Source organism: Rousettus aegyptiacus, unplaced genomic scaffold (assembly GCF_014176215.1).
Source record: "Rousettus aegyptiacus isolate mRouAeg1 unplaced genomic scaffold, mRouAeg1.p scaffold_m13_p_13, whole genome shotgun sequence".
Lineage (NCBI taxonomy): Eukaryota > Metazoa > Chordata > Mammalia > Chiroptera > Pteropodidae > Rousettus > Rousettus aegyptiacus.
In genome coordinates this window covers 50,012,985-50,039,351 of record NW_023416288.1, presented here as the reverse complement: position 1 = coordinate 50,039,351, position 26,367 = coordinate 50,012,985, and the positions used below count along the sequence as shown (strand labels likewise).

General features: G+C 43.7%; 1 long non-coding RNA gene and 4 other non-coding genes across 6 annotated transcripts; 1 reads left to right on the top strand and 4 right to left on the bottom strand.

The window, feature by feature from the left end:
* Positions 1-501: 501 nt before the first annotated feature.
* Positions 502-26,367, bottom strand: LOC107500549. Of its 2 annotated transcripts, none has more exons than XR_004954006.1 (3): positions 25,498-26,367; positions 24,695-24,875; positions 502-1,841 (listed from the first exon to the last, which is right to left on the bottom strand). It is a non-coding gene; the product is annotated as an uncharacterized LOC107500549 (long non-coding RNA). The 2 variants fall into 2 exon arrangements; XR_001594555.2 differs by having other exon boundaries at positions 26,199-26,367.
* On the bottom strand, positions 4,334-4,405 carry TRNAC-GCA. Its single transcript has one exon. It is a non-coding gene; the product is annotated as a tRNA-Cys (tRNA).
* TRNAC-GCA lies at positions 7,455-7,526 on the bottom strand. Its single transcript has one exon. It is a non-coding gene; the product is annotated as a tRNA-Cys (tRNA).
* TRNAC-GCA lies at positions 11,896-11,967 on the bottom strand. The gene has a single exon. It is a non-coding gene; the product is annotated as a tRNA-Cys (tRNA).
* TRNAC-GCA lies at positions 20,781-20,852 on the top strand. Its single transcript has one exon. It is a non-coding gene; the product is annotated as a tRNA-Cys (tRNA).

Here is a 26,367-nt window from a genome sequence, read left to right as displayed (position 1 = left end):
CAAATGAACGCTCTGCCCTGAGCAAGACCCCCCGGCTAGTCAGCCTTTCCTGAGCAGCGCCATTTCACCTGTGCTGCGCCACCCAAGGATCCCAGGTGTATTGACATTTCTGCCAGACCGGTGGGAACTGACCAGCTAACTTCATTTAGACAGATCTCGCTCTGGCTTTAAAAAGATAAAGATATCTAAAAAGCAACCTGTAAAAAAAAATTCAAATTCTACAATTGATAGCCGACTCATAGACAGAAATGATGGTATTCAGATGACGATGGGAAGATTTTTTTTATAGTGCTGAAAGTAAGTAGTGTCCCAACTGGAATTCTGTACAACAGTAATTACTTTAAATACAAATTTATCAAAAACTCCAATTAAAATATAAGATTTCAGAGTGAATGAGAAAATACTATCAGCTACCTATATGAACCTTGCCTTAAACATAGGGACACATAAAAGTGGAGAAAGTATGAATAAAGATGTACTATACAAATACTATACAAAAAGGTTGATGTAGCAATATTAGTATGACGATAAATAGGCTTTAAGTCAGTAAGCATTTCTACAGATAAAAGAAATATTTTTAAATGATATAGAAGTCATTCCATCAGGAAGTTGGATTACAATTCTAAATCTAAATGCGCCCAATAACATAGTGTCAAAATATATAAAACAAAAATGGACAGAACTAAAAGAAGAAATAGGCAAATCCTTAATCATAGTGAAAGGTTCTAACGCAACTTTTTCAATAGCTGATAGAACAGGTAAATAAGATGTTGGTAAGGATGTGGAGAATCTGAATAACAGAACAAACGTGACCTAATTTATACACAGAATCTATATATAATACATATCTAATGTGTGTGTGTGTGTATAAATAAATTATTTTTACAAAAATAAGATACAAGCAAGAGGGAAAGATCTTGCAATGAGGAAGGAAACACAAAACACTCCTGGAGGTTCTGTTTTTGAGCTAGGCAGTGGGATAGGGGTATCTATAAGTATTAATTAAAGTGTGCTAGATTGTACCTCTGTAAGTTCATATATGCTTTTCCGCATCTATATGTCACAGTTAAAAATCCATTTTTTGCTACTTTTAGACACCGCTGGTGAGAGAGCACATCCCTGTGTCTTTTCTGGATACAAATGTGGCGGTCACTATAAAGGCTTACAATGTGCAGAGGCAGGAAGTCCACGTTTAGGAAATTATGCCGAAAGCAAAACCTGGTGGAAAACAGAGCTGCATCTCGAACAAGGCCCTGTGCAGGCTGTCTGTTAGGGTGTAAATTAGCAACCGCATCGATATCCAAAAAAGGAGGGCTGGCTAAATCAACTGCAGTAACAGCCATATAGGAAAACGCTATGCAGCCAAGGTGAAAGGTGTCCTGAAAGTTTTTTTTTTATTGGCATAAAAAAGTGATCAAGATTTTTTTAATGTTAAAAACATGATAAAACAGGAAGAACAGTTTCATTTTTCTGTAAGTATATTGTAAACACATTATCCCTGAAATGACCTAGACAATTTAGTTAAAAAAAAAAAAAGTAACAATTCTAATCGCTCGTGTCACTTAAACAAGAGGCAGTTCTCTGAAAAGAAACTGATTGCAACAAGAATCAAAATGGGTCAGTGGAAACAGGTACTGGCCGTCAGCATCTCACCTGCTCTGTTCCTGATGATGCGGCATGGAGGACGCAGCGTCCAGGCGGGCAGTCTCACGGTCCAGGGACACTGCTTCAGGGCCTCTGACCTCTCTGGGTTTCTGCAGAACCAGACAGATTTTCTTACGGAGCTTCTGTCCCTCCTCCATGGCCATCCCAAGTATGTTATCACGCTGCTCTTCCAATAGCTAGTAAATAAGAGGGTGAAGGCAGTTGTAGCAGTTGGTGTTTTTTTGTTTGTTTGTTTGTTTTGCAAATTGTTGAGAAGTACTTTGATTGATTTAAGAAAAGAATTTCTTGGAAACACATCACAGAATTGCTAGGCTTGGGAAAGCGAGACCAAGTCAGCCTGAGACCGCAACAGCAATGTCACCACGAGGCCGGAGTGCTCAGGGAATTGCATTTGTATGACCCAGAACCAGCCATTCTGGGCACGTTGTCTCTTGTCCACGGCTCAGATTCCAAGAAGAGAGTGTGTGCATGAGCCATTCATCTCAGGGCATGTTCCCCTGAGTTAATGAAGGTGCCGGGTTCCAGTCCTAACAGATAGAATCCACGGAAAACTGGGGTGTTATTAGGGAAGAGGGAAATGGATGTTGAGAAGTCAAAAACAAAACAAAACAAAACAAAACAAACAAAATCCCTCCCATATGTTTACAACACTGGTTATGACTGAGACACTTGCATCAAGACATGTATAGAAATAGGAAAAACAGCTGTTGTTCACAACGGGACACATGAAAGAATGGGGACTTTAGTCCCGTGTTTTCCTATTCTTTATCTTTTCCTTTGCCAAATAGCCCTTCGAACACAGTACCAGGGGCGTTTCGCTTATCACAAAAATCAAGGTAGTATCAGATAAAGTGCAGAAAAGCTAGGTCATCGCAGACATTCCGACGAGAGATGTCAAAGTCGTGCATGTGTGTGTATGTGTGTGTGTGTGTGTGTGTGTGCACGCACATGAGTTTAATATTGGAAGAGCTTTGGGAATTACTACAAATATAAAAACATGTATACAGGTAGGCAGAACTTGGTAAGTAGTAACCACCCCTGTGTTCTACTCAGGGAGACCCTTTGCGCCTAAGTATTGTATCATCCCTGGCACCATTACCTGGCAAACAGGAAAAACTCCCAATAAAGGCTAAGGTGAGAGCAAGATGTAGCAACTAGTCTTTCAAGTTTGAGGAGGTGTCCTGACAGCCTCCGAAACTTAACCGGAGTGGCTGTCATGGAAGTGGCAATTCGCACGAGAGGTGAGGGAAACTGTGACCCCAGCGAGGACTGCCGTTTGGCGACCCTGCCTTTGTTTCTCGGGCACTGAGCAGCGGGAAGGCGGCCGTTTCCACCTGTGTCCGGTAACGGTGTGCGCACGTGCGCTTCCCGCCGCGTGTCTGAGCTTCCAACACCGTCAGACTCGCCGGGGCCCTTCCCACTGCTGCACAACAGCTGGTCCCCGAAAGTTTTGTTCTTCGGTGGGAACCTTATCCGAAGAAAAAGCCATACCCAAAATATTTAACCTCGGCTACGGCACGGACACTGACCAATCAGAATGGAGGCCAGCCGTAAACAGCCGTTAAAGGCCCGTCAGATGAAGGAACCGTCTCCAGACCAGGTGGTCAACAGCATCTATGTGATCAATCACTTGGCTACTCTGCCATTGAGCCCCTTGAGTTCGCAGAGTCTCAGCCCCGAAGAACGACTGGGCCTCTACTTTTCTCCGTCCCAAGTGGGACAGGAAGCCAATCCTGGTCCGCTCCCTTTCCTGTAAGGTCTTTTGCCTGTAACCCAGTCCAGTTGTCCTGTCGGCCTAGGTGCTCTGGTGCAGACGCAGGGACTGGTCCGTCTACTGAGAAAGATGTCCTAATCGTTTCCCAGGGACTCATGGCCCTGGAGAATGGTGGGAGACGCAGGCCATGAAGCAGCGGCGATCCGAGGGGACCCAGCCAGTGGGCGAGGCTGCGGGACCATGCCAGGGTGCTGCCGACACTGCACTCTGTGTGCTCGGTCTGGGGGTGCAGTCTGAGTCGGGGGCACTTGACTGGCCAGAGGTGCTAGGGGACCAGGGAGGAAGTAGCCTTCGTTTTGGCTTCTGCAGCTGTCAGCAGAGCCATCCCCTTGGCTCGCACACTCGGGCGACCTCAAAGCGTGGAAGGAGGGTTCAAAGGCTGGGAGTGGGGAGAGAAATAGAAAATGACACAAGAGAAATGCTCACCAAAGAAAAGTGAGATATGGGACCGAAGTCGGGACAGAAGGGCTTGTCTGGAGAGGTCCCCTGGGGCTGCAGGCGCGTGCGGGTCGAGTGTGGGGACAGCCTGACGTGCTGACCCACTCTTCCCACCTAACTCAGGAAGCACTGAATTTGAATCAGGGACCTCTGGATCGTCGGCCAAATGCTTTACTCAGAAACAGCCAGTATTGTGTAACAAGCATGTTTCAATTCTGAACTCTAACGCAGGGAGTCGAGTTATTACTCCTGTGTTCCTCCGCCATGTAAACTTCAAAGAGTACCTAACAAGAACTTCCGAAACTCAGTTACGGACAACACCATGACTCGTTCCAGAGAACAGAAGTCACTTGAGAAAACTGACAAATGAAGAGTGATGATGAGGGGTTCCTTTAAGTAGGACGCTACGTCAAGAGGGTCTTTTATCTGCATTTAGCAATAAAGCAAGCCGCCAGTAGGGGGCACCCGGATTTGAACCGGGGACCTGTTGATCTGCAGTCAAATGCTCTACCCCTGAGCTATACCCCCTCACGTGGCAACCAGCTCCTCTTTACTCTATTTCACCTGTGTCACCCAAGCATGCCATAGTGTACAGTAAGTTCTATTCACTTTCAACCAGCCAATGGAAACTGGTCTATCCATCACTGACTGACCAGATACCATTCTTCCCGCCATGAATTGACCTTTCCATTCTCCAGGGACCCCTGGCTTGTCTAACAGACACTTTTCTACTCTGCAGCCACAACATTAGTTCCTTCAATAAATGGAAGTCTCTTCCTCTCTCTCCATGCTGTGCCTGGTGGGCAGTACAGGAGGGAAGGCGGAACAAGGTGTACGAATCGTGGTTGTATTTGTCAGCTATTTCCACAATAATGCTTCGTAGCAGATCATCCCCCAAAATCAGATGCATGCAACAGTAAGCACTGCTTCTCACGTTCACAGGTCATCGGCATGGATGCCAATGAGCAGAACTAGGCTGGGCTCGAGCTGGTGGCCTTGCTTCAAACCGTGGGTCCCTCTGTGCTTCCTTTCTCCGTGAGTTGGACCCCGGTCTGCTCCATGCCTGTTCTTTCTGGGGTCCGGCTGAAGGAACAGCCCCTGGCAGGGAAGCTTTCCTCTCACGGTAGTAGACTTGCCAAAAGGCAAGTCTGTCGCAAGCAGGTTTCAAGCCTCTGCTTATATCACATGTGCTGACATCCCATCAGTCAAAGCAAGTCACAGGACCAAGCCCTGAGTCAAGGGCAGGGAACGCTATTCCACTTCTAATGGGAGGATCTGAAAAGTCTTGTGACAAAAAGCACAGACAGAATAAGTGAAGAACTGGGGCCAAAAATGTAACAACCGTGGTCTACCCACTTGGCCATAAGTATTTTAATCTCTCTCACATGCAAAACGTAGTCAGCTTTATCCCAAGGCACCCAAAACCTCAGTCAATCAAAGACCAGGATCTTGTGATCTACATTTGATCCAGGTGAGGCTTCTCTTGACCCATATGAACATATGAACTTAAAAGGCAAGCTATCTACCTGCCACATACCTCAAGTCCAGGGATGGATGGCGGCAGACCCCCCATGTGTAGAGAACTGGAGGCCCAGAGGTCTTTTCATCTCCAAAACAGTCTCAAGTCTCTTTTAGTCCAGGCTGTTGATCCTTCGTCAACAAAGCTCTCTCAAGAAATATGTGGGCTTCCTTTGTATTTTATTCCATGTCACAAAAACCGTGACCACAGTTCTTTTTGACATATGCTCTCACCCCAGCTCAATTATAAGTCTTCGGGCACTTCGCGTTTCTGTGAGACTGCATCCCTAATCTTTTTAGGAATGCTTTTGTCCAACTGAGAGGATCTACTTGGCACAACCTTAATTCTTTGAGTGCTCTTAATAAAATGCATTAAAGCTTGATTTGCTCTGAGACTACGTCTTACTGGAAGGCTCTGGATTTAGTCTTTTTTCCTAATGTGATGTAATAATGGCATCACCTTTGTTTTGAAGAGAATGGTTTTATTTTTTCCGACTATGCAATTTTTGAGCTATCTATATTGCCTCTAAATGCTGATCACAAACCAGCAATTTCTCTTCTGAATTCGAATCTTTTTTGTAGTACTTAATCAAAAACAGCCTGTCAAAAACAGCTTGTGCATTCGACATTTTGCCTTGAACTACCCTACTCCTAATTCCACAGGTACATTTGCTGCCTTGCAGGTTACCATGAGCCTCCTTGCCCTGATAACAGTTCCCGTGCTATTTTCCCAGCTGACTGGAATGGCCACCTTGCCACCCACTGCTTCACATAGTTTAGACTTTTGTTACAGCAGGAGCTCCCTTCTACATATCGATTTCTGTATTTGTCAGTCTTATTCACAATAATGCTGCACAACAAGCTACCCCGAAAGCCAGTGACACTCAACAATAAGCATTTACTCTGGTGCCCACGGTTTTGCAGGTTGGATGTGAATCAGCTGATGTAGGATGGGTTTGGTTGGGTGGGTAGGATGCAAGCTGCGAGTCTAACTGGCCTCGGCTCTACTCAGGGAGTTGGACTCAGGGTCAGACTCTGTGTCTACGCCAGGGGCCCAGGCTGAAGCCAAGCAGCTTACAGGTAACGGCGGAAGTGCCGGCGGGCAAACCCAACCTTGGAAGTGGATCTCAAGCCCCAGCCTGCATCACAGCTGATAACGTCCTGTTGGCCAAAACAAGTCACGCGGTGGGCCAGTTATCAATATATTGATGCTCAGCTCCAAACTAGCCCTTTAATTTCGGCTCCGGGATAGCCGACTGGGTTCTTTAAGCATTTCTCCTTAAAGTAAGCACGGTGCTAACAGTTGTCAGCAGAGAGCGCTGGAGGTATGTCGCAGGAAAAGGGGGGCTTCTCTCCCTGTTCCTGTGGCAGGTTTTTGCTCTCGCTACCTACCCCCCCCACCCCACTTCTGCTGCGTGGTTGCTCAGTGGTGCAGGTGTGTGATGACACCCGGGGGTGCTCTGCCCCAGTGACACACCCAGAGAATAAAGACTCTTTGTGACCTAGCAGCCCCAGCTAGGCAGGTCACCCTGCCCCAACTCCCTCTCTGCACCCGCCTGCAGTTTTGGCTTACTTCTGCCCAGAGGTCTGGTTCCCACGCCCTCCGTGTGCGGACATCGCACACGCCAGGCCTCACACTCCCCGTGGCTCACTGCGCCCCCGAAAGGTTGCCTCCTGCTTGCCTAGCAACTGCGAACAGGTGGGGTTGGGACAACCCGGTGGGTGTGCAACTACCATACCTATCCAATGAGGTCTGAATTCTAGCTTTGGGGGAAGGTTCCCCTTCCAAATTTGCCCTTGCTTCGGTCCCTCACCCCAAGGGTACCTTCAGAGTTTTCCTCACACCTTTATAATTACACTCCTTTTATAGCACAATAACACTTTATATTAAACTCCCCCTGTTTAAGTGACTGTGTGGCTTCTGTCTCCTGGCTGGCTCAGACTGATACGTATGGCCCGGCCCCAAGAACACAAAAACAACTGAAGACATTGCTATTTAGCAGAATGTGGTATCAGGGAAGCCATTTACCTGTTTAGGGCAATAAAGGAAGCCGCCAGCAGGGGGCACCCGGATTTGAACCGGGGACCTGTTGATCTGCAGTCAAACGCTCTACCCCTGAGCTATACCCCCTGGCGTGAGGGAGGCTCCTCCTTACCCCATTTCACCCGAGTCACCCAAACATTCTGTAGTGTACAGTAAATCCAGTTCATTCCTGCTCAGCCTACAAAACTGGCAGACCCAGCACAGACCCGCCACCCTTCTCTGGGAGAGTTCACCAGTGAGGTCACCCTTCCATTTCCCAGAGACCCCTTATTTGTTTAATAGGCACGTTTCACTCTAGCCACAACCCCAAGGGCAGGCTCCGGGTAGAGTGGCACCAGGTTTGAGAAGCCCATGCCCCCTCTTCCTTCCTTCCCTCCTCCCCCTGCTCCGTTTGACCTGCCCCCTCCCCTCCCAGCCGCCCCCTCGTCTCCCTCCTGCCTGGCTTCTTCACATGTCGCACTGTCTGCTCTTCGCCCTTCTCTCGGGCCTAGCCCCTGCTTGGCTAAACTCAAGGGAGCCAGCCCCCGAGCGGCGGCAGCCCCTGAATCCAGGGCGGCACAACCGAGGAAGCTAGGGCGAGGCCTCCCGGCCTGACGCACCCGGCCCTGGTCTGGTGTCCGAAGTCTCTTTCCCTCTGCGCATAGGGGGAGAGCCCAGCTCCCCGTACGCGTGCATTCTCCTGGGCAGACCCCCACCCACACGGTGAGGACACACACCAATCCTTCCTGAAAGGCACCAGGCCCTAAAGACACCAAAGATTTAGCGGAAGGACAGTAACCTCAGGGGTATGTCCCATGGCACCAAAGACCTGTGAGACCCACGAGAGGGAGACGCAAGGGCACAGAGCTGTGCGACGGACGATGCAAGCAAAAGCGTGGGGGGGACTCTTTTCTCACTCCTGTGCGGTTTACCCACATCATTACTTTGCTGTGCAGGCAACACTTCACGTTAAGAATATCACCTAAATTCTAAGTAAGGTATATTCCAGCGAGATCAAAACACCCCTCCGCCGTGTTTCCAGGGTCATCGGCCTGCCGCCATGTTGCTGGCTGCTCGCCCAGCCTATAAAACAGGGTCTTTTCATTAGGAGATGCAACTGGAAAGTCACGCACCCTCCCCTTTTAGCAGCCGGGTTCCCCCAGGTGAGGCAAAGTCCAGTCCGCGGAGCCAGTTCCTGGTCTCCAGGCCTGAAGATTTGGCTCTTGTTCCTGAGTCCACTGAATAAGTCCTGGGTGGGGTGTGAAGATCCCACTGTTTTCTAATCAGTGTCCTACTGTTAGATAGGACAACGGGTCCCAAGGTCTGGGAAGTTCTTCCTACTGCTATTCTTGCTAAGTAATAAAACGCAGCACAGTATTTTGCAGCCACTGCTGTAACCTCATGATAAGTTTAGCCAACTGCAAAGAAGAAATCAACATGTAATTAACCAAGTAGTACATGAAAGCAATGGCTAAACCTCCCTTTGGGGAGACAAAGATTTAGATGTGAATCTTATCTCCTTTACCTGCTGTAAGTAAGTAAAACTACCTAACAAGAACCGCTTCTCATTCTTGAAAAGAACACCCCAAGCACGAACCCCTTGAATTTGATAACAAGACCTTCCACACCAGACGTCAGGATGCTTACTGTGAAGTGAACTGACATTATATAATTCAGCAACCCACAGGATCAAACCCTACTTTTGGTTTGAGTTCCCCCCCACCCCCACCCCCAGTTTATTCTGTGGCAAAAGATAAGACTCTCTACACTTGCCCTTGGCTAGAGTAGAAGGTTTACACACTTGAGCTCCATTTTCTTCTTGGAGTTCCAGTGTCAACAGAATTAGCCACTCTACAGGGCCTCCTGGTGTTCTACGGTAACAGGACACCAAGGCCTGGCCCTCACCGGCACGTCATCCCAGGTGACCTAGGCAATATTCAACTCACCTGCTTTGTCATCTTGTGTCAGGGACTGCCAGGTTCTAATTCCCAAATAACTAGCCAGATGTTCACTGCCTTTAGCCCCTGAAAAGCCAGATAACCACTGCCCTCTTCCCCTCACCTCCTGCACCCCGCTCCTGCCTGGTAGCAATTTCACACAGTCAGCATTCTGCCTCAAAAATAAAAACTGACAATGGCTAATTGAAATAAGGAAATTGTTGGCAGAATGTCGAAAATCTCATGGCAGCGAAGGAACCCTGGGGCTCTACACTCGACAATGGGCAGGATTAAAGGGGTGCCATGCGGTCAGACCCATTTACCCCAAATCAGCATCCTGAGCGGGTGCCCCACTGGACACTGGCTGCAGCCATCGGCACCACCGCCAGTGCCAGAGCTCTGGCTCCCCGGGAATAAATTCCAAACCTTCCTGCTTCCGTGTACCTCATTCTACTTTCCGAGTCTCAACCAGGTACATGTGATGGGCTGAGCTTAGAGCATCGCAAGGGCTGGTGGGAGGACGAAATCCAGTCCTTTTGGCTTTGGTAGCGTAGTTAGGTCCTGGTTTCCGCCAGAATCATAAACGGCTGTGGATCCCCCCAAAAGAAAGGAATTTCAAGTGTTGAGGGTGTAAGAAAGAGTCATAAGTACCAATCACGAGCATCCTAAGTGAGACAGAATTGATACCAGAATAAAGAATGCTTGAGATCGTGAGGCGCTGCCGGGGCCTGGGGAGGTGCTGCGGCCTGGTCTGCCTCCTCTCTCTTCCTCTCCTGCAGGAAGATTCAGTTGCCTGGAATGCCACCACCAAGTCTGAATAAAAATGACTGCAGGCCCATACAGTGGAATATTATTCAGTGATGAAAAGAAATGAGCTTTCAAGACATGGAGACCTTAAATTGCTAATTGAAAGAAGCCATTCTGGAAAGGCTACATGCTATATGCTTCCAGTTGTATGATGTTCTAGAAAAGGCAAAATTATGGAGACAATAAAAAAAAAAAGATCCGTGGTTGTCAGGGATTCGGGGAGAGGAAGAGGGGGATGAATAGGTATAGCAGGGGGCATTTTTAGGGTGTGAAACTATTCCACATGATACTGTAATGGTGGGTGCATGACATAATATATTTGTCAAAAGGAAATCGACATCAAATCATAGAAGACTAGATATACTAGAATCTAGCTTTTAGTTAAAATGATAAAATTAGCCCCTTTAAGAGTTGTAGCTGCCCTGGCTGTCATGAAGCAGCCTGTAGTTTAAAATTAAGAAGGAATGTTAGTCATATCCTGGGGGAACGGCCTATAAAGTGAGTTCCAGAAAAGAATATAAAAGTATACTTTGCTTAAGATAACAGAAGAATGTGCCCGTTAAGCATAAGATGTAATAAGTTGTGTAGCTCTGTTTTCCCTAACGAACAATAACTGAGGTCCTGAGATGTATTGATAGGTGTGTTTTTCTGCTCTTAAGATAACATCACTGACCCAAGATGCCAAGATGTCTTGCAGAACTTTGGTTTGTTTGCAAGCAGGAAGACCACCCGCCACAATCACAAAGGCACCAACAGGATGTCGCCAGGAACTAAATAAGTAAAGAAAATCCTGAAGCGTTTTGCACAAGGACAGACCAATCAACACAGTCCATGACACTGAATCCCGTACTCATGATTTTTTGCCTTTAAAAATCGTCTATCACAAGCTATTGGAGAGTTCTGATGTTAAGTAATAACTTCCGGTTTCCTTTACTTGAAGCCCTGCAAATAAAGCACCTTTAATTTCTCCACTGCAAATCTTAGCGTTTAGTGTTTGGCTTTGATGCACATCGGGCAGATGGATCCTCGTTAGGTCCCTTAAAAAAAAAAAAAACCCATAAAACTGTACAACTCAAAGGGAGGAACTTAAAGTAAACTATAGATTTTCGTTAATAATAATGTATCAATATTAGTTCATAAATTTTAACAAATGTACTGCACTATTTCAAGATATTAATAATAGGAGAAACTGGGGAGGTAGGGATAAGAGAACGCTGTAATTTCTGTTGAATTTTCTGGTAAACCTAAAACTGGTCTAAAAAAATAGTCTATGAATATATATATTTTTTATGACAGCAGGTAGGGGCTACCTGGATTATGAGTCAGAGACTACATGACCCGTGTTCAAATGATCCACGGATGAGGCCCTGTTGGAATCTAAAAGGCGTCTTTTCACCCAGCAGCGGTACCCGGAACTCTTAACACAGCAAGTCACCTACGTTTTCCGTGCTCTTCCATAAACCTAGGAGGTCTCACTGGGCCTCCTGACTATGACCTTGGGTTGACCATACACATCCATCGCAGAGTCAAGACATAACCTCTAATTCTAGAAGGCGAATTTTTCCAACAAACCACTTCCTGAGTCAAAGGATGACATGACCTCTTCTTTCCTCTTCCACTTCTTGAAGTTAGCCAAATTTTAAGAACCTCTTGACACACAAAAGCGGAGTTGTTAATTTGATAAGGGCTACGGTAACCACTTTGTGTAGGTGCAGGGTGGAAAGAAAACCAGCAGGGGGCACCCGGATTTGAACCAGGGACCTGTTGATCTGCAGTCAAACGCTCTACCCCTGAGCTATACCCCCACACCGTCCACTATCTTCAAAATAGCATTATTTGACTATGTTGCAATGCCCAGGTAGCCTAGTACATCATAATTACTATTCATTCTCAGTGAACTGCTGAGAACCTGCAGAACTACATCACTTAGAGTGACGCCCTCTAGTCACCAACCTCCCCTTCGTTTCCCACAGAATTGCTTACTTCTTGAAGGACAACTTCTCTACAGACTATACTTCACCTGGGGCTGGGTTTTGTTTCTCCTATGAGAAACTAGTTATCACTCATCCATCTGCTTTTTGTCCTGTGGGTTGATACCTTTTCTATTGCTTTATTATAATCAGGAAAACGTTATTTTTAAATATTGTGTATTTAAGTGAAAATATACACGTAAATAAAATAAGGTAAAATTAAATAGATCTGACAGATCTTTATTTTAGTAGGAAAAAATCCAGATTTTCCCCCCTCGGAAGTAAAAAACTATTATTAGAAAAAATTAAGTATACATGTTAAAATGGACTGGGTAACCACTAAAAAATATGTCACTTTGAAACCAGTGGGAGAAAAGTAGGGGTGGGAATGGATAAAGAAAATGAATCAATCCGAAAGAAAATAGTAAAAAGAGTAAAGAAGGAAGTGTAGGAGGAGCAAAAAAGAAAAGAAAAAAAGGAAATGGAAAAAGTAAAATAATAGGATAATTTCAAATCCATCAGTAATGACAAGATATTCTCAAAACATAAAAATAAATTTTGAAAATAAAGTGATTAAAATGAAATTCAATCAAGAAAATATTGACCAGAAGAAATATTTACATAAGAAAAAATTTGTTTAAAGCAAAAAAATCATTAATAGGAATAGAGGGATTTTACATTATAATAAAAGGAACAATTTTTCAATGTATAACAATAATATTGAGCCTTTAAATATCTAAAGCAAAACTTGAAAAATTGGATGATAAATGATAAATCCATAATCACTTGGAGATTTTGACATGCCTCTCTCAGAAACAAATATATCAATTAGGTGAAAAGATTAGTAAAGCTAAAGGATGTTTAAATAACTAAATAAAATTAATAAAGATGTATATTATACATGTATATTTTTACATACAAAAATATAAAAATATCTCTCGCACATGCTAGAGAGAAAATATCTCTAAAGAGAGAGCACAAGCAAGAACTTCAACCAACAAATATAGCAAATCCTGTTTTAAAGCACTTACAGAATATTTGTAGAAACTGATCAAGTTCTAAAACAGCAAAAAAAGCCTGAAAAAATGCTCAGGAATCACTATCACACAAACATTAGGTAATCTAATAAAATAATATAAAACTCCACATATATTTGGAAACAGAAGATACAGTACCAAATAATTCATAGGTTAACAAAAAATTATATTGAAAATTACAATATGATTAGAAGTAAATAAAAGAAAAGCAGTATATACGAAAGACTTCTTTAAAGCACTATTCAAATGGATATGTTTGACCAAGAAAAAAAAAATGAGCTGATCATTCAATTTAAGATTATAGAAAAAAAAACAGAATAAAGAATGAAAATACTGGAAAATAAAAAAGATAAAAAGAGCAATTAATAAAACAGATACCTAGAAAACAACAAAGAACAAATAAAAGTGAGTTTCTTGATACGACTTATAAATTAGACAAAGCTCTGTCAAACCAATTAAGAAAAAGACAGAATACACAAATAAACAAGAATAAGGAAGAAAAAGGGATATAAATACAGATAATGTGGAGATCTTTAAAATCATTAGATACCATAACCAAGATTATAGCAATTATAAAAGCTTAGATGAAATGTACATTTTGAAAAGAAATCGAATAAATAATCAAAATTTTCCATTCAAAAAATGGAAAAAACTAAGATGACTTTATAGATAATTTCTACACAACTTTCAAGGAACAGATCATTCCTTTTTCTTCCAGAAAATCAAAATTTTCTGGAATTTATTTCAATTCATAAGGCTAGTATAACATCATCTCCAAATTCAGGGAAAATGCAAGAAAACAGATGAATTTCACTTAAAAAATAAATGTACAAAATCTTCAATTAAATACTAGCAAATTGAATCTAACAGTGCTTTAAAAAAATAACTATTACCAAGGAGGATTTTTTCCTAGAAATTTAAGGATGGTTCTACATTAGAAAACTGATTTATAAAAGTACTAAAAAATTGATTCATGTAATCTACTACATTAACATCTTACAGGAGAATGTGTTAATAGACGTCTCAACAGATAATGATAAAGGTGATAAAATTCAATATCTAATCATGCTTAAAAAAGCTCATAATGAATTCAGAATAGAAATAAATTTCCTTAATCTGATAAGTAGAATCTACTATAAACCTCCCACAAATAAAATACATGAGAAACAGTCATGTTAAATTCAGAAACGAGGATGCTAATCATCTCCCTTACTATTCAATATTGTATTGGGGATCCTAGCCTCTATAGATAAAGAAAAGAAGGAAGGGAAGGAGGGAAGAGAAGGGAAGAGAAGGGAAGGAAAGGGAAGGGAAGGGAAGGGAAGGGAAGGAAGGAAGAAGGGAGGAAAGAAGGAAAGGGAAGAGAGGAAGGAAAGATGGAAGGAAGATAGGAAGGAAGGAAGGTAGGAAAGAAAAAGAAAGAATGGAAAAGAGACCAACTGTCCTTATTTGCAAATATTATGATTGCCAACAGTTAAAGTAGAGAAAAATTATTAGAACCAGCAACACAGTTCAGCTAGATTGCTCAGTGTAAAATCAACAAGCAAAACTGAATGTCATTCCTCATACACCAGCAGTAATCAGCTAGATAATGAGTTAGGGTAGAAATTTTATTAACAATAACAAAAATCATAAAGTAACTAGAAATAAAGTAATACATGTTCAAATTCCTTATTGACAAAATAATAAAATATTACTGAAAGATAAAGGAAACCTGAATTAATGGAACTATACCATATTCATGGACAGGTAACTCAATATTAGAAGGATGTCAGTCCCCTGCAGTTCAATCATTTCATTCAATATAATGTTAGCAAAGGTTGAAAAAAGACTTTAGTAAAACTTGAAAAAATAGGCTAAAGACTAGTTGGGACAATTTAAGATGTGAAAACAAGAAGAGAGGACCTGTCCTACCTCATGGCAAGACTTACAAAGTGAATATAATTAAACTAGTGAGCATAGGAATAGACAAATGAATGGAAAAGGACGTGTGACCTATGCATATGTGGGAACTTGGTATATGAAAGGGTGACTGATGGTCAATTTTATGTGCCAACTTGAGCGGAATAAGGGATGCTCGGATAGCTGGTAAAACATCACTTCTGGGTGTGTCTGTGAGGTTGTTTCTGGCAGAGATTAGCGTTCGAACTGGTAGACTGAGTGAAGAAGTGACGGGCATCACCCAAAACTCTGAGGGCCCAGCAGAACACAGAGGCAGAGGGCGAGTGAACTGGCTCTCTGAGGAGCAGGACACCCCTTTTCTCCTGCCTTGGCACATCGGTGCTCTTGGTTCTCTGCCATTCTGACTCGCACTGGGACTCACACGATTGGGTCCCCAGGTTGTCAGACCTCTGGTTCAGAAGGAACCACACTACTTTGCTTTCCTGGGCCTGCAGCCTGCAGAGGACAGACAAGGGACTTCTCGGCCTCCATAACCAGCGAGCCAGTTCCTCGGAATTAATAAATCTCTCCTCACCTATGTGTATGTTCTGTTTCTCTGGAGAACACTAACTATATGTCCTAATTTGCTTGGGACAGTCTCGGTTTATGCTTGTGGTCCCAGCACAAATGGGAATAACATTCCCTTTCACTCTCAGAAGTTTCCTGGTTGGGTGACAAAGTAGCAGGCGAAATGCCAAATTGTTCAACAAGTGATAATGAAATAACTGGTTTTCCATTAAAAAAAAAAAAAAAAAAAGACCCTTATACAGAACAGTAGATTCTAGATGAATGGAAGTCCTAAATGTGGGGGAGAAAATCTTAAAAATTATTTGAATTAAAAATAGGAGACTATAATCTCAGAGAAGGAAAGGATTTCTTAAATGACACAAAAAAGACTACTTTTAAGAGAATAGATCAAACTGTCTTCAGAATAAAAAATAAAACATGATAGATTTTAAAATGAGGGAACAGTTGTTTCTTGGTGAGAGGCATGATATCATTTGCAGTTTTTTACCAAATTGTCTTTATCTGGCCTAATGACAGCTAGCTTGGACCATAGGTCCAATTTCCACACCTGGTGAGTTCATTTCATATTTCTTATTTCTCCTAAATTATGACAACTTCAAGGTCAAAAGTAATTGTAGCAAGTGTTTGGTGATTCTGGCAGATAGTTATGAGCATTCAAATTTCTGCTTTCAGCACTGACCTGTGCATTACCCTTCAGTCTGGAATTATCTCAACATGGGGACAGCCGTGAGTGGATTTCTCATCAATGTTTTGGCTTTCAAAGGTATTTCTTTAGATTCTTTTATAGGATTTGGATACAGTTTTTAAAAATGCCTAGTAAAACACCATTCACTACCATGCATGAAGAAAATCACCATGCACTGGGAAGAAGCTAAACACAGCTATTAAATTCTGTGTGCCACGGACAGGGCTTCCTAACCAAACAACAAAAACCATGATACTGAAGTAACAGAGCCTGGGTTTTTATCCTTATCTCATTTCCAAAACTCATGCGAGCACTCTTAATAGCCCATATATGTCACCGTGGAAACGCAGAATCACGTATTCGCTTCCCGTTTCTTTAGCCAAGATGCTAAAATGATGTCTATTTAGTAGCTGCCATTTTATCAATGATAATTTTTGCTATTTCCTTCCACAGTGATCAAGATTTATTTTATTTTTTTTTTCCCTCTAGATGAAGCGGCAAGGGGATTAGCATTCGGGGGCAAGCTCTTCTGTGTGACGCTGCCTGTCTTTGTTGCAGTTAGCTGGGCAAGGCAGAGCCGACCCCAACGCTCCCTGTCTTCACGGCTCATCAGATGAGTGTTAATCAAATGAAAGGTGTCTTTTCTGGTGGCAGGGCTTGTCAGTGACGAACAGAATAAAGAGGAGAGAGGCACCTTCCCCCATCTGTACGCACATATGCCGAGGGCTGATTCAGACTGTGCGTCAATAATTTCGCCCAGAATTAAGAAAGGATTTGTTAACCCATACACAGAAGAGTCATTGTTCTGCCACAATGCGATCTGAAAAGGAACAGACAACGCTTTTTCTGTTTTCTCTCTCACCTTCATATCCACCATTAATTATACACCTGGTTTACCATCATCTTGTCAACGGTGTGATTTATAAAGAATTTTGCTGTCCCTGTGTTAGATAGGACAAGGCTCTCAAGCTCTAGGTTTTCTTACTAAATGCTATTCTTGCTAAATGTTCAAATATAGCATAGTATTTTGCAGATGCAGCTGTAACCCACTGAGCCTGACTGGAACCCAACAAGAGGCAAAAGAGGAAATCAACATGTAATTAACCAAATCAGGATAAGTTTATCCAACTGCAAAAGAAGAAATCAACATGTAATTAACCAAATAGTGTATGAAAGCAATGGCTAAGCCTTTCCTCTTGGAGCCAGCTTTGGATGTGAATCCTCTGTCTCCTTTACTTGCTGCAAATAAATAAAACTACATAGGGACAATCACACTTCCTGAACAGAACACCCCAAGCAGCAAACCTGTTGAGTTTGTCAATAGCTGGAATACAGAGCACCCACTCTTGGCCCCTTCCCGTCCTTTCTCTGCAATGGAGTCAGAGAAATCCGAGGCTGCCTTCTGCCCCCGTTTCCATGAGATATTGCTGGTTCTAGTAATAAATTCTCCCTTTTTTGGCTTCAGCCACCAGCAGGTTGTTTTTGTTACTTGCCGCACGGTTTACCACTGAGTGACATGGCTCTGCCTTGGCAGGTTTCTATGGAGAGGCTGAAGACAGGAGGGGGAGCTCGGGGATGCTAAGACCTTCCTGAAGTGGGGAGGGAGCCTGATGGAAGGGCTTATCTTTAAGAAAGAAAGGACAACAGAGGAGAGGGCAATGTGGAGTGTGGATGGGCGAGGACATGCAAACCTTTGGAATGTGGGGCATGAGGAAGCTGAGGCCAAGAACAGGGTTTGATGTCTTCATCGTTCTATCCCAGTGACTAGCACATCTGGTGCATGACAGATACTTGCATGATAGGTAAATGAACGAGGTAAGGTCAATAGGCTCTGGGGCTTTTTGCTGGTGGTGGTTTTTGTTGTTTTTGTTTTTTTAAGCAGAAGGCGAAAGCGGGTGCTTCTTCTGTGGGAATAAGAGATGATGGGAGATGGGGAGCAAAGGAGCAAGGTCGTAGGCAAGCCCGGAGCCTGGTGAAGGGAACTGAGTGGTGGTCCGGTGACTAGTGGTGTTGCCAGAGATTTCTCCTGCCCCACTACTATGCTTCTCCCTTCACTGATTGAATATCCGGGTCCTCCCAATACTGTATTGCTTCCCGGGTAAGTTCTAGCAAAACACTGATGACTTTCACTTCTCTACCAGAATGCAGAAGGGAAATAGATGAACACTTTTATGAAACAAACTGTGTGCCAAGTGTGTAATTTCTCCGGGTTAATTTCATGTTGAGGGATGATCCGCTTCAGTTAGTGGCTCTAAGCTTATGCTGGCCACGCCTGTATCTCCCCCCAGCCACCACGGCCTCATAGGCACCTTGTCCTCAGGAGGGCCATATCCACAGTCTTCCTCCTCCTCTTCTGTGCCTGTGAGTGGTACTGTCAGCTCTCCAGATCCCCAAGCCAGACACTTCGGAGTGACCCCAGACACCCTTATACGCACTTCTTAATAGTCGCCCCAGGTCGGGCCTTGCACCGTGTAGGCCTAAGCTGCAGATGTCTCGGTCAGCATTCCCCGCAGTGCCCGGCCAAGTTCTCCATTGCCATTTCGTCCCATACTCATCCCTCCTCTGGCATGCTCCCCTTCCAGCCAGGCCCACCCCTCTAGCCTCAGTTCCCCGGCCCCTCCCATGTGGCCCCCAGGCAGCATGAGCCTCCTTCCTGCTGGAACAGGCCCTCCACTCCATTAGACAGCAGTTAGTCCGTCTACGGTTTGTCCGCCCACTAGGGAATACAGAGCTGGTGTTATTCACCCTCAGAACCCAGGGCAGGTTCTGGCTCATAACAAATGCTCAAAGATGTTCATTTCATGAGCATGTGCCCAGCTAATCTCCTCGTACTGCACTGAAATTCAGCATCTGCTCAGTGCCCCACGGTGCCCAGGGCGTAGCAGGACCTCAAGAAAGGGAAGTTGAAGAGAAGCTCTAAGAAACCTCCCCAAATCAAAAATGTTCAGATGCATCTAGGAGGAAAACTTCAGGTTTCTGTGTCTCAATCTAGAGATTCTCCTTTGTGGGGACAAAGAACCCTCTTGTCTTCTGTTTCTTCACTTGCAACGTAAGAATAATAATGCAACCATGCCCCCCCCGCCCCCCAGCTAGTTTTCTGAGACAAACTGGGCTTTTCAGCTCACGTGGGCCGGCTCCAGGTGGAAGCTTGAACAACATTTCCCCATAATGGGGACCGGGGTAGAAGGCTTCTTGAGTTTTATTTAGCTTCCTAAATCATAAAATGGAAAGAGGGCTAACCGAGGACAAAGAAACCATCCCAGTAGTCCCAGGCAGGCACTGGGAGGAAAGGCAGAGGGACCCCAGCACACTGGGCTGCTGCGGAACGGGCAGAAGAGGCAACAGTGAACAGATAGATGCCTCGGGTGTGGCCGCCACTGCCAAAGGGCCTGGTCTCAGATGTGTGTTGGTCTAGAGCTGTGGTTCTGGAACTATGGCCTGGACCAGCAGCAGCAGCATTACCTGAGAACTTATTAATCGGAAACTTTTAGGGTGGGATCCGGTCGCCTGTGTTTTAATAAGTTCTCCAAATGATACTGATGCATCCTAAAATTAAGGACCGCTGGTCTAGAGCAGATTTCAGAGATGAGCAGTTTGACAGCGGTCCTTGGTTTTAACGCCTGCTCTCCCACCAGCTCTGGCTGGGCCTGGGCCTGGGGCTAGAATTCCCAGCCTAACCCCATCCTTGGGTGTTTCAGTACCTGAGTCTTCCTGCAGGTGGCGCAAAAAAAGCGGATGTAGATCTATGACAGGTTATTCTCAAAGTGGGGTTTCGCGGGACCATAAGGAGCTTGTTCTTAACCCCAGATCATATCTGCATGTTCGACAAGCATTCAAGAAGATTCCTAAGTACAGGAAATCTGAGGATAGGTCCGAGGGGTCCAGTCCATGCACAAGGTCAAATCCTGGTGTTCCGCAGTAGCTTTTCTTTGTGGTCCGTGAGCTGCATGGCACCTTCACGTTCTGCTAAGCCCATATTCTATCCCTATGATCATCTCAAGTCTGCATAAATCTATTCAGATGGCTCCAGTTATGTAGCCTTTACATACTTTGACTGATGGAAGGTAGAGACAAGAGGAAGATAAGATAGTCATTGGCTTAGTAGTGGGGTACTAAACCCAAAGTCAGGAAGAGTGGATTCAAGTCCTGATCCCAGCAATAAGGAGCTCAGTAGCCTTGAATCTGTTTTCAGATGTCCACCGTGAAGGGCACAGACTAGTGACTCTGAAGCCCCTTCCAGCTATAAACATCAGTGTCAGTGCTTTTCCGGGAAGGGCAGGCAAGCAGCTACTGCTGAGGGAACCTGTTTATTTCGCATCAGAGAGAGAATTGTAGTGAGGCAGGCTTGGCAGCTTCCAGGAGGCCCAGCCCAAAGGAACATCAGTGGCAAAAATTTATAGGCATACTGGGCATGGCCACACAGGTGAAAAGTAATACTTAGGCCTTAACTTACAACAGGGGGTATAGCTCAGGGGTAGAGCATTTGACTGCAGATCAAGAGGTCCCCGGTTCAAATCCGGGTGCCCCCTGCTACTTTCCAGTTTTGCTCACTAGGGCTAAAGTTGATTTTTCAGCTCCTCCTGATACTGAGCCTTTCCAAATCTGGGAGAAAGTCAGGGGTAACTTCCGTCTCTGAGCACCACAGTCCTCGAGTGATAGGTTACTCAACTCAGACATTTTATTTCACTTACCACAGGTCTTATTCTATACAGGCTGGTTTAGATTCACTTTTATACATATTTTCATTGCCCCAGTCAGTAGTGGGCTGGTAAATGTTTAAGAGCCAGCTCTTGGGGGAAGGGCATCACTGATTTTTAGTGTTTCTTAATTTTATGGTGTAAATAATCTCGCCAAGGCCAATGACAAACTACAAACATAAGACATGCTCACAAGAGATTCTCTGGTGTGAGTCTGCTCAAGCGCACCACTGTCCCCAAATCCATCTTCCCTGTAGCGACATGGCTCTTTGGCCCCCACTCTATCCTAACAATGCTTACTGACATCAGAGCGGTGGCTAGCACCCATCTGTTCATCCGTGAAATCACCCATTTGATCAAGACGTATTTGATTCCTACTCAGTGCCAGGCACAGGAAAGAGAGAGCTGAGAAAGAGCTCTGTTGCAAAACAGTCAAACCACACAGAATTCCGCTGATGAAATCTGACTTTTGATGAGCTCATAATTGAAAATAACAAAATATACAATGAATCAGTCAACCATGAGTGAAAGCCATCAGATGAAATAAAGAATAGCAGAGAGCAGAATTATTGGATATACTAAAAAGTAAGTATGGTTAAAATAATTAAAAACATAAGAAATTGAATATATGAGAACATGTGATTTTTTAGAAAGATGAAGCAGATTAATTTAAAATAAAAAGTACAATAACTGAAGTCAACAGCAGATTAGAGAGGGTAAGAAGAGAGATTTTGAAGTGAAATAGAATATAAATCCACCAAACAGAATATAAAACTACCTAGAATGAAACACAAAGTGGCTAAGAGAGGCAGAGGATAGAATGAAGGGTTCTGAAAATGTTCATGTATAAATTCTACAAAGAGGAAATATAAAGGGAGAAAGGCGATGTTAAATGATAAAATGGCTGTTTTCCAGACTTGTATAAAGACATGATACCTCAGAATTAGGAATCATGAGTTCTATGAATGGTAAATAAAAATAAGGTCACACCTATGCACGTTGCAGTGAAACTTCACAATACCATAGACAAAGGGATGATCTTAAAAGCAGCCAGACAGAAAAGACAAATGAAACGCAAAGGACTAATAACGAGACTGACAGCAGACTTTTCTACAGAAGCAACGAGAGTCAGAAGACAATGGAATAAAATATGAAAAGTGCATAAGACAATAACATAATTTAGAATTCACTACTCAGTTTAAATATAATTCAGGAGTGAGTGAAAAATAAGATATGTTCCTATAACTGAAAGCATTTACTTCTAACATATTCTTGCTGAAAGAACTTTAAAAAGTCATACTTCAGAGAGAAGAACACCAAACCCAGAGGAGGGAGGAAGAGACATGGAAAAAATAGTAAACAAAGATACTACAGTCATGTGCCACTTAACAATGGGGATATTTCTAGAAAGACTTCATTGGGTGATTTTGTCACTGTGTGATCATCACAAAGTGCAGTTATACACACCTAGATGGCATAGCCTACTACATTTCTAGGCAATATGGTATAGCCTATTGCTCCCAGGCTACGAGCCTGTACATAATGTTACTGTACAAAACGACATGAGAGTAAATCGAGCACAAGAGAAATACATGCAATCAAGAGACGGGGTAAACACGAGATGTATGAGGCTGCTGCTGGAGGAACGTAGCATAGGTTTACAGCAAACTTAAAAAAAAGTACAGAGAGTATACTCTAATGATAACAGGTATAGTATAGTGAATACATAAACCAGTAACACAGTCATTTAAACCAGTAAATAGTCGTTTATTATCATTATCAAGTATTATGCACTGTACATAACTGGATGTGCCATTCTTTGATATGACTGGCAGTGCAGTAGGTTTGTTTACACCAGCATCACCGCAAACACATGGGTGATGTTATAATGGCTACAATGCCACTAAGCGATAGGGACGACTGTCATATATGTGGTCCATCATTGACCGAAATGTCATTACATAGCACAGTGGCACATGACTGCAGTGAGCACATTGGTAAATCTAAACAGCATAGGTACATATATATACATATATATGTATATATACACACACACACATACACACATATATACATATATACATATAGAGAGTTGGAGAAGGGTTAAAAACAAGATTTAACTAAAAGACAACAATTACACACAAGATAGAAATGGAATTATGTGATTGAACTAATTTACAAAAGTCCTATTTTCGTGGAGGAGTGTGTAAAATTTTAAAGAGGAATCCCAAAAACATAGAAAAGGAAGGCATAAATTTCAAAACAGTATTTAAAAAAGGTGAATAAAGAAAAATTAATCAATCCAATTGAAAGAAAGGATAGAGAAAAAGGCACAGAAAAAACTCAGAATCAATAGAAAGCATAAATTAAGATGTTAAAAATTAATAAAAATATATTATCATATATTTCATAAAAATATAGTCACAACAAATGCAAATGGACTATTTGCCAATTAAGATAGAGACTGTCATATTGGATTAAACAACAACAAAATCTAGCTACATGCTCCTATAAAACACACATATGAAATATAAATATACAGAAAGTTTGAAAGTAAAAAGATGGGAAGGATATATCAAACAAATGTCAACCAAAAATAAAGTTAGTGTAGCTATATAAATATTAGACAAAATGCATTATAGATTAAAAGTATTATTAGGGTAATGAGGATTACTGTAAAACAATAAAGTGAATACTTCTCCAGGAAAATACAATTCTAGACACATATATGCAGTCTCAAAATATATAAAGCAAAAATTGTCAGAAAAACATGGAGAAATCTGACAATGTGAAATCTTGATAGATTTTAATACATCTTTCTCAGTAACAGAGGGACCAAAAAAGGCAAAAGACATAAATAACACAATCAATAAGCTTGGTTCAATAACTCGAACTAGATCCCTACAACCAACATTAGAATACACATACTCCTGTGAAGCAAACATGGAACATTTCCAAACATTTATTGCATACTTGGCCACAAAGCAAGTCCCAGAAAATCCAAAAAAAAAATCAACAGCACATTCTACGTTCTCTTACAAGGCAAAACTCGATAACAAAAAGATAACTTTAAAAAAGACCCACACATTGGAAAGCTAAAAAGCACTTTTTAATAACCTCGTGGATAGAAAAATAATAATAAAAATTGGAAAACATTTTTAAATGTTTAAATACTTTAAATATTTAAATTAATTGCAACTGTCTTCGCATGAGGAGCAGACAGTACCATTTATCTTCAGAGGAAACTAGCTAATTTGTTTGGGAAACTGGAGCTGGCTGGTTCATCAAAAGCCAATTCATAGAATGACCAGATAGCCAAAGTCGACTATATCGAAAGTTAAACCACTGAATATCAATTAGCAGAAAAACCAATTTGAATTATTGAGAATATTTTTAAAATTTGTTCTATCTGCACTCCTGCCTTTGTCCCTGTCCGGAAATGCCAACTAAACACTTTAACCTGAATTTATAACGGTTTTCCAAAATTATTTTGCAATGCAAGTACGGAGGCAGAGATGGATGCAGAAATAGGGTAAGTTAAGGAATCTTAAAGTTAGGGATTCAAAGACTAAGGGTGGGGTGTAGACAGGAACTGAGAAAAGCGACAAGTTACTGGGAGGCCAACCTCACTGAGAAGGTGGGACACGGGCTCAAAGCACAGGCAAGGTACTTACCGCAAGGTCTTGCGGCCTTTTGGGATCCTGAGATCAGATGTTAACTTTTAAGTTTCACTTTTCCATGTCGTGAAATCTTCAGATCCTCCTACAGTCGGCCACACACACGCTGTGTCAGTGATTCCTGAGGTATTATCCGCAGAAGTTTACAGCTACCAATCTAATGTCAAGAGTCCCCAATCTGGAATGGGGAAAGAGAAGAAACTTTATTCCGATGAACAGTTAGCAAACTGAGGAAACACAGTCTAAGGTGGAAACTGCAGACAGAAGGGAAGCCACCGTTCATAAAGTTCCCGCCATGGTTCCTGATTGGTTCATTTTTATGCAAATGAGGAACCCAAATCAGCACAGCGTAATTGGTCCGAATAGTCCTGATTGGTTGAAGACTTCTATTCTGATTGGCTAACTGATTGTTCTGTAGAGATGGGCAAATAAGGATAGAGCTGCACAGTTCTGATTGGATGGGCAGGTCTCCGCTCATTGGTCAGAGGATTCCAGGCGCTCCTTCATGAGGGTGGGCTCAGAGCGCCGGGACAGTGCAGAGGCTTCGCAGCTCTGTCTGTGACTTCCCTGAAATGCTACCTGTGGTGCAGGAGAAGGCTCTGCCAGCTATGGTTGCTAGACTCGGGTTAGGGTTTGGGGCCCAGTTAATAACAAGGAGTCCTCCTTGGCAGATACATTCCTTCTTAAGAGCCACAGTATGAAGGAGGAGCCTTTGCCCAGGGCTGGGGCTAGGCAGTGACTGACGGTGGGCTCCTCTCGGCCTTGCCTTGGAGACCAGGCAAGCCATGTCAATACTGTACCTCAGAGTTCTGGGAGGTGACCAGCGACAAGCCAGCAGAGATCCACGGCAGGCCGGAGCTGCTTCCGGGGCCTACACTGGGACTGCGTGGTGGGGGGTTCCCTTTCTCCAAAAGTTCCGAGGAAGAGAACCCGCGGGGATGGGACGCAGGGAAGAGGACTCCGGGCAGCTTCTCTGCCCTGGTGTCGTCCCCCACTTGCTCTACCTCTGCGAGCTTCTGTCTTGCAGAGCAGGTTGAGCCCCTCGGGCCCTTTCTCGGAGCCGTTCTAACGGGGTCCGCCTGCAGACCCGAAATGAGGCTCGCTGTGTCCAGCCGGGGTTTTCTCCGCCGGAGCCCGCCGTGGCCCACGCTTAGTTCACGCCTCACACATTTATTCGAGGGTCTACTACGTGCCAGGAACTTCTGAGGTTAACACAGTGAACCACGCAGGCCAGTAAATAGTCACCCAAGATATAATGACACACGGGTCAATGCTGCAGTGAGTGAGGAAGCGGGGTGACAGATCTCAAGATGCGCCACGGTCTGACAACCACTCTCGCCCACCCACGACCGAGGCCCTGCGCCGTCGGGCCTGCAGCCCCCTCTCCAGCCCTGGAGACCCGCTCCGCACCCCAACGCCTCGCGGGGTGTCTTGGTCACGGTCGGTTTAAGAGGTGCGCCCTCTGGGGGAGGCGGGTGTCATTTCATCCGAGCATCCTCACCTGGCGCAGAGAGAGGATGCACTCAGTAAATGTTGGATGAAGGAATGGATAAATGGATGGTTGGACGGATGGATGAATGCGTACACGCGTGCAAGCACACCCTGAGCTAGCCACCAGGTGAGTCCCGGCGCCTAGCCCCTTCTGGCAGCTTCGCAGGGTCGCCCGCTGA